Here is a 12,481-nt window from a genome sequence, read left to right as displayed (position 1 = left end):
AGCATTGAAATATTTAGCACTGTCCTCGTAATGCCGATAGGTTAAGGGGGTCCTCATTGCCTTCGAAAACATTGACAAATAAATAAATGGCAATTTCATAGAAACCAAAAATAGAAACAATATATAATTTTCAACATTGGAAATTGCCGTTCATGAACAATATATACTGAAAAAGACGACGATGTAGCGTCCATATTAACAATGGGTCCTCCGAGCGTCGATATATGTCAAGGTCCTCAAAGCGCATGTGTGCGTGTGTGTGTGTGTGTGTCCCAACATTTATCAACAATTACTAAATTATTACGGTATGTATCAGTAAGTGACAAATATAGTTTGAAGTCAAACTATAAAACTAAAACATATTTAGCAAACTTTTGAAACAATACTGATTGAAATATGTTACTTTGTAAGCAAGTGTCTCTATTACAATCATAACAAGAAAATGAAGTATTTAACACATATTTCTAGTTCATATTTGTTCACAGTTTAGTTTTAGAGCTCACATCTTTCTGACAGTTCACTCTTCATTTTACATATCTCTCGGCAAATGTTTTTGCCTCAAGATCCTCCTTTCTACAATCAGAATAGAAAGGTCGGACCTTGGAGTATTTTGTGTATAGGTCATCCATTTACAAACCTTGTCAAAGAGGTCATCATCTGTGCAACAATAGCAGCCAACTGGTTTTGTTTTCCTTGCGGTAAATTGGTAACTTTTGCATGATCATCACATATTTCCGAGGTTAATTGAAATGTTATAGGATCAATATCGGATCACAAACTAGTTTACTCTTGTTCTTGAGTCATTTGAAATACACAATCTATAATGCGTTAACCTTAAAAAAATAGTTTCACAATGTTGTATATGTTCAATATTAAATGACCCTTTCTTAATAAACCAGACTTCCTTAATACGTGTTTTATGTTTTAAATTATATGAATCCACTAAAATGTGAATATTAATGACACAAAAATTAAAACTTCAACATGTCATGCATTTAATTCATATACATGTAGTGATGACATTGGTACCTTCGCTCAGCTATGCTGTTTTAAACAGATTTTCTTAAAATGTTAAGCGTTTGCACTCGTCTGCGGGATTTTAAGCAAGCACAGCTAACCTGCAAACAACATTTGAATCCTATATTAGATGAATATTTCAGCGTCTGACAGGAGAGTCAGTTGAGATCACTTTATAAGGATGGTGTGTCCGTTATGATGGGGAATCACAAGGGTTGATACAAAAAGAGCTTTAGGGTCTGGCTTCCTGGATTTTACAAGTTTTTTTTTTTCCTGCGCACATTATTGTTAGCTTCGTAAGACAGATTTACAGCTAGTACTTTAAACAGTTGTTGATGTTGAATGGTATCAGAAGGGTAGACGATTAATTGAGTAAGATATCAAAACTTATGCAAAAGTGCTCACTGATATTTTAACGAATGGATTCGAGCCATGCAACAAAGTAAAACCATTTAAGATTGTGTAAAAAGGTATTTAAAATGAGTTAAGTTAGGTTTTGATTAACTGAGATAGTATTTTGTTGTGAATCTGGTGTAGACGATACACTGATAACATTACTTTCATACTCAACAGTTATGAAGGGGTCGGTTTACAAGAAGTTTTTGTGTTTAAACTTATTGCATAGAGAGACTGATATGCAATAGCATGCACGGCAGTTCGTGCAGTATACCCATTAATGAAAATGAATGCGAGTTCGCCAATGATTGTGGCCAGGGATCACGAAACCTTAGCTGCAATTATCCCAGTGGCGTGGAACTGTCAACAGTAATTTTCCGAATGGATACGAAACGTCAAAAAATATTAATGTTAGATTAAATTAAACTTGAAAAAATGGTCAAGGGGGAGTTAACTTAATAACTATGCAAGAAAAGATTATGGTACGTGTGCACCACTGCACTTCCTTTCATTGCCATATATCTTTATACCGAGTTTCGTTTCAATTACATCAGTAGTTTTGAAGGTATGTCCCTGACAAACACCAATTATGAAGGAAATGGTTGAGTGGAGATAACGTTATACATATTTATGACATGATTATGTTTTGTGTACACTGCACCTCCTCGCATTGCCACAATTTATATATATATACCAAGTTTTATATCAATGTCAGCAGTAGTTTTGAAGTAATGACCCGGACCAGCACCAATTATATAAACAATGGCAAAGGGGAGATAACTTAATTAACATACTGCTTTGGAAAGTCGCATAAAATATGTTGTCAAATTTAAAGATACCACAACTGTGACTTCATAGGCCAAGAAATCAATGCTGCTTATCAAAAAGATAGTCAAAAGCAAATTAAGGCTGCTTTTTACAATGCGTATTACACTGCGAAACTTGGTAAGCCGTAAACCGATAATGCAACCTTCTACACGTTGTATACGGACATATATCACCGACAAGTAGGTTATTAGTGCTTTTGCTGGCGCTATTTAGCAACAATAAAAATAAAATCATTGATACGAGCCCCTTAATTTCGATCAGCAGTAATAGGGCCACGGATTGAGATTAAAAAGAATCTGAGATACTACTGTGAGATCCTCTGTTGCCGGAAATGTCTAAGAGTAAAGGTTACATATACAATCAATAAATGAAGAATAACATAAGATACAATTCAAAGATCAACTGCATAATGGTTTAAAGGGAACTTAACTATTGCTCCAAACCATAGAAGCGCGTAAACAAATATAAATCACCAACATAACTATTCTATAGCCAACAATAACATACTATGATCAGCGAATTACAATTGAACACACTTATAAACACTCGCAAGAAGTTTCAATTGAATAGCATAGCCACAATATTTCAATGTATTAAAAACGAAGTTCGTTGTATACATTCTTAAAACTACATCTGGTTATAAAATATGTAATCGACCAAAAGCTGAATATTGATAAGAAACATTCCACCTGTCAGGATATTTAGGTCACCTTCAACTTTGAAGACGAAGGCTAGTGGCCGAGCTCATTTGCAGCAATACATAATGACCTGTACTGGGCAAAGTACATTCTCCTGCATCCGTCGAAATTACAAAACATGAGGTTACATTAACACTCCCCAAGGGAAAAATATAATCTCCTTCCGACAATGAAGGGTGAATTTGACACCCGCGATAGCACATTACTGCGGCGTAATAGTACAGAAAACATTGCCAAGCAGCTTTCTAAGCTGCCTATGCTGCTGTATTAAGCGGTGATTGCAGATCTACACAAGACAGGATCTTGCTTATCTTGGCGATGGGTTGTTTTCGAACTACGTTGTCGCCATGCTGGTGACGATTTCCACGAAGAACGCACTGGAAGTTGAAGTCAAATGGATGTCAAGGGGTTGGTATATTCCATTTCTGGTGAAAGTTTTGTTTCACTAGAAAAGCTACGTAGAGGCATATGGTTGAGGAAGATGATTGAACAGTAAAAAATCAATCCCATTGTATTGCAGAATGTTAAATACGTTATATGTTATTGGTTTTATGTGAATATGCATTACTGGTGTAAAAAGCGACATCCCTTTCAAGGTCAGGTTTCAGACCGGCACATGCAATTATTAATAACTACAGTAAGGCATATGCCTCAAAAGTCTTCATAATCCATTATTTTTATGAAGTCTTTTTTACTGACAATGACATCTTAACCGTTGTACATTTCTGCATTTAAAACAGCATGAAGACGGACATTATAATTGGTTAAGAGCACGAAAACGCGACGAAGAGAATCCATCACTGTTGGGTGTTCATATTATTTGCTTGCTAAGATTTCATTCCCCAAGATCATGGAAAAGGCTGATGCTGTCCTGTTAAATAATTATGTGAAAAACTACAGAAACAAGCTCAGTAGCAACAAGTTTAAACATAAACCCGGTTAAATGGAACTTGGTAAACGCCAAAGACATAGAACACAAAAAAGATGAATCTAGTCTACAAGTGAGATTAATTAAATGAAATAAATTTATTTCGTTAAAATTAACACAACAGTGGTACTGACAAACAATTGCAGCTTATGTCCGATTTGTTACTTTTCCCATGTACAGTCCTTTAAACAGAGCAAACCTGAGCTCAGTTACAAAAAAAAACTAGCAACAACGATCACAGTGTGCAAAATACGTACGGTCTATTACACAAAGAAAGCAGTGGACATACATTCAAAGTTATGAGGCCATTACGCACATCTTGACAGGTCATATAGAAGCAGTTTTAATCAACCTGATCATAGATATTGTACTTAGCTATACATGTAACTGCATTTGAGTCAAAATAGCTCAATTCAGTACGTCTCGCTCATCAGCTATACCCTTCAACAAGTTCACTATTGCACATATTTATACATTAACTGCAATAGATACAGAACCCAGGAGATTCTTCTCACAGGAATGATGTTGCGGCCAAAGCTAAAGCCAAGAACTTTTGCAAGTTTCGGAAGGACAATGTTATGATGTATTTGCTTCATGTTCATATGGATATTGTGACATTAGCGAGTAATACCTCAGTAGCTATATAAGAACGAATTTCTGCCTTGCTGATGTTCACAATGAGTTTAAATCTGCAAACGTAATCCTTTGATCATATGTTGGAACGTAAGTTCGAACAAAATGTATTTAGATATACCAAATCTTTATGCAAAAGCCTGTATTACATCACTTTGCAAAGTATTATTCATTTGCTGAAGCTGACTAACAAGTGTCAAGCATATATATATATACAAACTAACACTTGCTTTTTAGTTTAACAGTTTCCAATTATACATATATATATACTTACTTTGGTAGAGCAATCTTTTACGGCTGGTTCGTAGACAAGTGAATTTTCATGTGTAACATGCTATCTACTAACCGATGCTTTTTATATAACAAACATTTATTATAATAATAAATACGTATATTAACAATTGACCCTTAGCAAGAAAGAGCTAATTAAGGTCAATGATGGCGGCCAGTGTGAAGACAATGTATCAGTCGGAGCTGATATCCAGCTTCACCAGCTGATAAAAGGAAGACCTGCATCTGCTTATGGGCAGTTCCAGTTAATGATGAGCAATCAGGCTAATTAGAAACTGTTAAGTTGTATATGCATACTAAAACTTACTCTGTCTAACGTTGCCTCAATTTGTAACATGTTCCTCCAAATATAATGATTATATAAAGGATGGCTTATGTGAAATCAACATACTTAAACAGGCTTATATATTTCCGATAAATTTGCCAATGAATATGTTACTCACCTTGCATTGGTATACGAACGGTTCGGACTGTGAGGTGGAGTCCAGAGAATCAGAGTAGACAATGTTCAAAACTAACCTGATAATACAAATTGATACTCTGGCAGATTTCATGATAAATTCCTTGTATATTCCAGCAATTGCTGGAGGCTTTACTGTTACATAAAGAGCGTCCGTACTAGCCCTATTGCTGAGAATGTTGACGTGTTCAAGCTTGTCGTGGAGCTGGACCAGAAAGACATGAACAAGCAAGATGACCCTGAAAACGAAGAGATTCACACCAGAGATATTAAATTGTTGCAAAACAAAGCTTACAAATTGTTGAAGGACCTTATGAACTAGAATATTGAGTTTAAGGGTGTGTTTTCTTTCAAATAAAAATAGAGCAACCAAATACATGGTCTGGCTTCTAGTCCTGCTGGTAACCGGATGAAATCGGTTAAGGTCGAGGCCTGCTACTGGGCTTGCTCCTGCTGTATTTTATTTTTCATTTAAATCGCTAAAAATGAATTAAATTTTCCAAAAAAGCAAAAACATATATAAGTAAACTAAATTATCTTCATTTATTCATACCTAGTATACTTTCCTTCCTCCTGATATTCTAGAAAGACATGTGTGTTTTATTTCAATCGGACATAGACATTACTTGCAATCTAATGACATGTGTATTTCCTCTCCGCTTCAATTTGATGTTAATCACTGCTGAAATAACGAACTGAACCATGATTATGGAAATTATTTATTTCCTAGGAAATGAAAATGAGATTAGTTGGTTAACGAATATATTTTGACATTCTCTTCAATTTACATGTCTTTTAAAATTCAATTTACAAGAGAATGACATAATAGCTCATTTAAAGGAATTTCGGAAAAAAGATTCTTTGTCAGTACAAATTACTTTCAATGTATGTGGATGACAGTATCGGTTAAATCCAGACATAATATGGATAAGTGCAATACTGCCAATGTCCTTTTACTCCGACCTTGGCGGTACTAGAATAAAATAGTGATTTAGATAGACAAACTGTATTCGTTTAATAATCATAAATGATGATAAAAACACAGCTATAATAGATTTTTATGACATCACATATCACATTCTGAAAACATAATGTCTGTGATAAGTACAAAGTAGAGAATTGACCTTCAAGGCTTTCATTTTAGGTCAAACACTACACTTTATATGATGACACAACAAAGTTGGCAATGTCAAGTACTTTGCGATTGTTACTACTTCAGACATCGTTTATGCCATCATTGACACTAACGAAACTTGAACCGATGCCCACTTTTTTAACCTACCGGGTAAGCTGGAAAGCACATTTTACCTGTGAAAAAGAATGGAAATGAAGTAGTACTTGCTGTTGACAGGTTGTCTGAAACTTTGTATACATGAAAGTGTGTCCTGATGTAAGTGAATGTATTGCGTTGATGCCCAGCAGACAGGGACATGTCATCTTTAAGTAGTAAAACGTTTCTGCTAATAGTTTTGAATTGCTTATAATGTATTTATTAGTAAGAATAACAAGAATAAAAAATATGTTCGAGAACTTCTTAAATTTTTCTGAGTCACTATCTGTAATTGTATTGCAAGCCTGATCGTATATATCGTTATTTTGTTCCTCATATAAATTAGTCGGATTAAATCTCGTATAAGCGATTTAAAAATTGCCGTCTTGTTCAGAAGAATGCAGCTTCTCCATGATAGAGCGGCCGGAATTGATATACCACGCGTGTTAAGGGATAGATAAAACCCGTTGGAGGTGTTATCACGAGAGGAGGTGTTTCGGCGCTACCGATTTAGGCCGGAGAGTATTGTAACACTGATGTTCCCTTTGATGGAGAGGGAAACTCGAGCGTTCTTGTTCTCTACACCCTCTTCTGAGTGTGTAAGTTATACTTCACTTTGTGGCCAGTAGCTCACATTTCACCGTAGTCGGCGACGTTTATGGACTTTCAACTTCCTCTATGTGGCGTGCAGTCCGTAGAGTTATACAACTTATGGCTAGACCTGTCAGGCGGGCCGTGACATCCTGAAGAGGTGTCGGTGAGTGCAAAGCAGAATGTTATGCGCTTGCGGGTTTGCACATACACTTATAATAACAATATTGATATATTTCTCACTTGTGAATTGAATAATCGGTAGTTTCTATAACCCACCGGAACTGAAGCAGCTTACAACGATAGTAAACATTTCATACCGGAAGTATTTTCCCATTACATTACAATTCGATTTAGCTTATTGTAAAGTAATATAATACCTTGTTAACTCTAAAAACTTAGCCAGTGATAATGACGAAACATTTTTCATTTTGATTTGTTTCATTTTGATTTCGATTATTATGAAACTGAGAAATCAAGAAACAAACCAACCGCCTTTCTAGCACTTAGATGTTATTCTAATTGTAATTTTTCAACTTTCGGAGTTGGTGTAAATGAATAACTTCATTATGCCAACAGCACCCTGACAAAATCTCAAAGATGTGTACAGGAGTATTCACCAAAGTAAAATATTTTAGTATTCGTGGGTAAGAACCAACTGGCCGGTTAGCTCATATTGTTTGAGCTCAGCTCCGTGCTAGTGCACCGAGCCCCATACCGAGCTCACTTCCCACTGGTTATTTTTAGTATAAAGAAAACATGGGAGGAAAAGTGCACTCATTGTGGGGCTAAAATCCACAACTGCAGACAGACTAGCTTGACTCATTTTCCAGCTGCGCATAACATGTGGCCGATTCTTATCCCCCACAAACTACATGTACAAACTACTTATACGATATTTATAACAGTGATGTAAAGATATAAAAATAACGCTGCTTTAAGGAAAATGTTTGAAACGACTTATATAAATCTACCTTAATCACTTTAATATCATTTGCAACTGTATTAAAAAATCATTAGGACTAATTTCGGATATTTAAAAAATGATGTTTAACACCGACATCATCAAACATCAGATTCCATATTTATTAAAATTTCTTGACTTAATATCGTTTTGAGGATCACAGTATCACTGGCATTTGGTTACAGAAATGAAAAGTACACGTCTATTTTCAGAATGACTGTGATACAGTACATCAATTTGAACCAAACAATGAACCATGTTCCCGTTAAATGAAGCTGTCTTCAGCATCATAAGGTAAAATTCTGGTCAAATGTATTATGAATTAATAACTCAATATTATAGCTACCATTATCAGATACACATGTTTTATTTCATAATTAATACTCCTTCAGTGCATGAGACGATGAACAATGACTTCCAGCATGGTCAAAACACATTTTTTGTCAAAAATAGATTAAATTCCCAACATTCGAGTCACATAGTCTATACTGCAATTTATTGAAACCAATCGATATACTGTATACAACACCACGCATTGGCTACTTCCCTTTTTTAAAAAAATACTTAACTAGCGTTGAAAAATAACAATTGATTTGTTCAGCCTTTAAAACATATTATCGTAAAGAATCTAATTGGCGACGCACAAAATAAAATGATATATTTTTTTATATTAAAAAAAACCAGGAGCGGTAAATCCGTGGAACGAACATCAATTTGGTTTGGCCTAATGCTATTCAAAATCACCTACTAAAATTTCAGGATTTTTAAATGTGATTGGTCTGATAGACGGTACCCAAGAACCTGTAAGAGCGCCGCACGAGTTTGAAGCTGATTATATAAACAGAAAAAGATATCATTCAATCAATATGCAGGTACATGGAAGCAAGTTGTGATGAGTGTGTTATAGTTTAAACTTATTTATTTTACAATGCCTGGTTGGGGCCTAAAGGGTTTTTTACTCCCCCTTACTTAACGGCGACGAAGATTATATGGTGTATAGAAATAGGCCACCTGGTGTGGTATCATACTAGAAACTGCAAGGATGTGCAGTTGACGTCCAACTCCAAAAGGTAATGTTCAGTGTTTGATGTTACACCTCAACAGCCTTGCAGTTGGGATAATCTTTGGCGACATGGCTGAGAGTGCGCTTGTCATGCTAACTGTACTGGTTCGATTCCCGGTTTGGCCTAACGGTTGTTCTCCTCTCAGTTACTTCAATGGCGATGAGGATAGTTCGGTATGTGGGAACAGGCTACCGGGGGAGGTGTAACGGGCTAGAAACAACAATGATGTGTAGTTGATTTCCGGCTCCAAAAAGTAGAGGGGGACAATGTAGTCACTGTAGTGATATAGGCCACTTCATACAACCACGCTGTTGGGATACCTCTTAGCGACCTGACTGAGTGTGTACCTTTCATGCTTCAGAAACCTGGTTTTGATTCCCGGTTGGGCCTAATAATTTTCCTCCTCTTGGTTACTTGAGACATATTATTTTCGACCAAAAAGTGTTAAACAACAAAAATACATAGTCTTGATATCTTACGATCGGCAGCCATACAGTCAATAACTGTCATCTGAAGCAAACCTCTCATGATGATTAATTACCCAAGTTGTACAAGTATAAGCATTTACCGAAGTTGTACAATTACATGCATGGCGGGTGTCGAGTTCGCAAAGGAACTGACTATACCCCGGCAAAGATCATGTTCACTACCTAGCAACACCCTCTAAGTTGGCGTGGAGGCCCTCTCCAACTGATGCTTATGTTAAGAATCGCTCTATTTTATGTATTTTGTTCTTCTCATTTAAGCTGTTGGAAGAGACTTTAAAATAAGTAACGGCTTCCGCCATCTTTAAAATTGTGCGCGTTTTTTCTTTCTTTTTTTGTTTAATTAGCGTTTAACACTTATTTTATTTTCTATCGGAGATCAAAGAAACGGGCGGCGGAAATAAAAATAAAAATTTGAATCTTTGAATACTCTCAGAGATACTAGGAACAAAGCACTTGCACTACTTGATGTTTTCGTCAACGTTGCAGTTTAGGTACAGGTACATTTTTTATATTATCTATTATTGTGCCCGTTTGAAATTTTAGACTGTATGTTAATCTTTTGTATGATCGTTTCGTATAATACTATTATTTTCACTGATCTTGATTGAAACTTTTTAAAGCATATAGTTTTATCATCCATCAACTTTTGAATGATATGTTACAGCACATTTTGATATGGTAAGGGTACTTAAGGAATGCACGGGCAGATTCCTGGATAAACAAAATCAAGGTCTATTATAATGAATTACAAAGATTTATTTTCTTTGCACATAGAGAAAGATGTAAAGTTAAAAATATTATTAGTTTTTTTTTTAAGATATGTAAATACTACATTGTTAAAAAGACTACTTAGTCCCAAAATCAAAATCTGCCAGTCATTCAGAAATAAAAATACTATTTAATGTGGTAACATTTTAGCTTCTGGAGAGGGACAATAGACTTGAAAGAACAAATCCTATACATAGGTGAAACACTTCAACACGCCAACAAATAGGACACGGATCAAATAAGCATACAACTTCTTTTATTACTTGTTTGTCAGTCATAACACTTAACGGTGTGTACATTATTATAGTTGTAGTTACATCTTTAGATACTGATGCAGTTCATACTTTTCAGATTATGTCTGCAATATTCACTCTTGCCATTTATTGAAAGGCAGCTGGATGAAGTGAAACAGCTGTGGAACACTCATTCGATTCGAAGTCAAGAGTTTCGGATACCATTCCTGGAATTCCGGACATTCTGCATACACAAGTAGAATTATATGGTAAACCGTATAGGTGTTAATATAAGACCTTATATGTGTTTAACGCGAAGTTATAGAGTTCAACATAATGCATTTTTGATAGATAAGTTGGCATTTCAGTTTTATTGCGCCAACTATTTTTCCCGTGGCAACGTAGAAGAAAAATCTCAATATTCCTCGTTAGTTTTTTTAGGCTGAGACATAGAATTGTTTCTGTAGTTATTCATATAAATATTGGTAGGGAAATATGAAACAAACAACTATTTTAGGCCAAAGTACACAATAGAGCCTCGCTTTGGTATCCGAGTTAAGATATTTTTGAGAACACAGATTAGGGCGATTACTATCCTAACGGAACTTAACACCAAAATCAAAAGAATAGGGGTGAAATGAAGCAGACCAGAGTATTAAATGACTATCTAAAAAATTTACAAAATTTTAAGCAGAAAATCCAGATGTCAAATGAGGTCTAGCATTGTTCTACATAATTAGCACACGCCATATAAAAATACTTCCTTGATTTTAAGAAACACATTTTTGGGTACAAGTCATCAAAACATGACCTTAAAACTGAAGACACTTAAATCACAGAACGTATACATCATTGGACAACAAGAAGTGGTTGATCAATCATTTTCAGAAGACGAAGTGAAATTAAAGTGGCAGATAAAATTGCAGATGAAGAGGTGATGTTTGAATCATGGACAAGGATTGGAAAAAGGCGAATGAAAATTGTCTGAACAGCGATGTCAAAAGCCGATTTCACTTTACATACAATGGCTGAATACACGTCCTTTCTTGGTCATAACGATAGTGTAAAGAAACAATATCGCGCAGTATCAGAAATGAAAAACAAAATTCACGAAGGTCACGCGATAGTTCAAATGGAAAATTTTCTCTGTCATTTTCTCGCCAGATGAAATCCAAAGTGCATGTTGTAACAGCACTCCTGATAGTTTGCACCAAGTTGTACCATACTACAAGGCAAATAATGAATCCAAACAAAAGCTTCTTCTATGTATCTGACGTACTCAGTCATAATGCCAAAGCTGTGGTGACTTATCAGCAAGCTTACTCCGCTGATACTCTCAGAGATACTAGGAACAAACCACTTGCACTACTTGATGTTTTCGTCAACGTTGCAGTTTAGGTACAGGTACATTTTTTATATTATCTATAGGCACGAGGAATGGAAGGGAACCCTGTGAAGGCATTGGCGGCGTCGCAAAACGACAAGCTTCTTAAGCTGTTAAACAAGGAAAATTGACGATTCAGGTCACAATTTGTATTGTTGTTCTAAGGATCCGAAAAAGTATTAACACGTATTCTCATTTGAATTGGGATATAGAAGAAACAAGGCATTTTAGCTCGACTCAGCCGTAGGATCGATGATGTCCGTCGTCCGTCAACACTTAGTTTGTTAACACTATAGTGGTCACATTTTTGACTCAATTGTCACGAAACTTGGTCAGGATGTTTGTCCTAGTAATTACTTAGACGAGTTCGAATATGGGTAATCTGAAGGTCACATGACCCAAAAATAAAGAAAGCATGTTAACACTCTAGCGGCTTCTTCTTCAATCCAAATATTCTGGAAATTTGTC

This window comes from Mya arenaria, chromosome 8 (genome assembly GCF_026914265.1).
Source record: "Mya arenaria isolate MELC-2E11 chromosome 8, ASM2691426v1".
Taxonomy (NCBI): Eukaryota; Metazoa; Mollusca; class Bivalvia; order Myida; family Myidae; genus Mya; species Mya arenaria.
Note: the sequence above shows the minus strand (reverse complement) of the source record.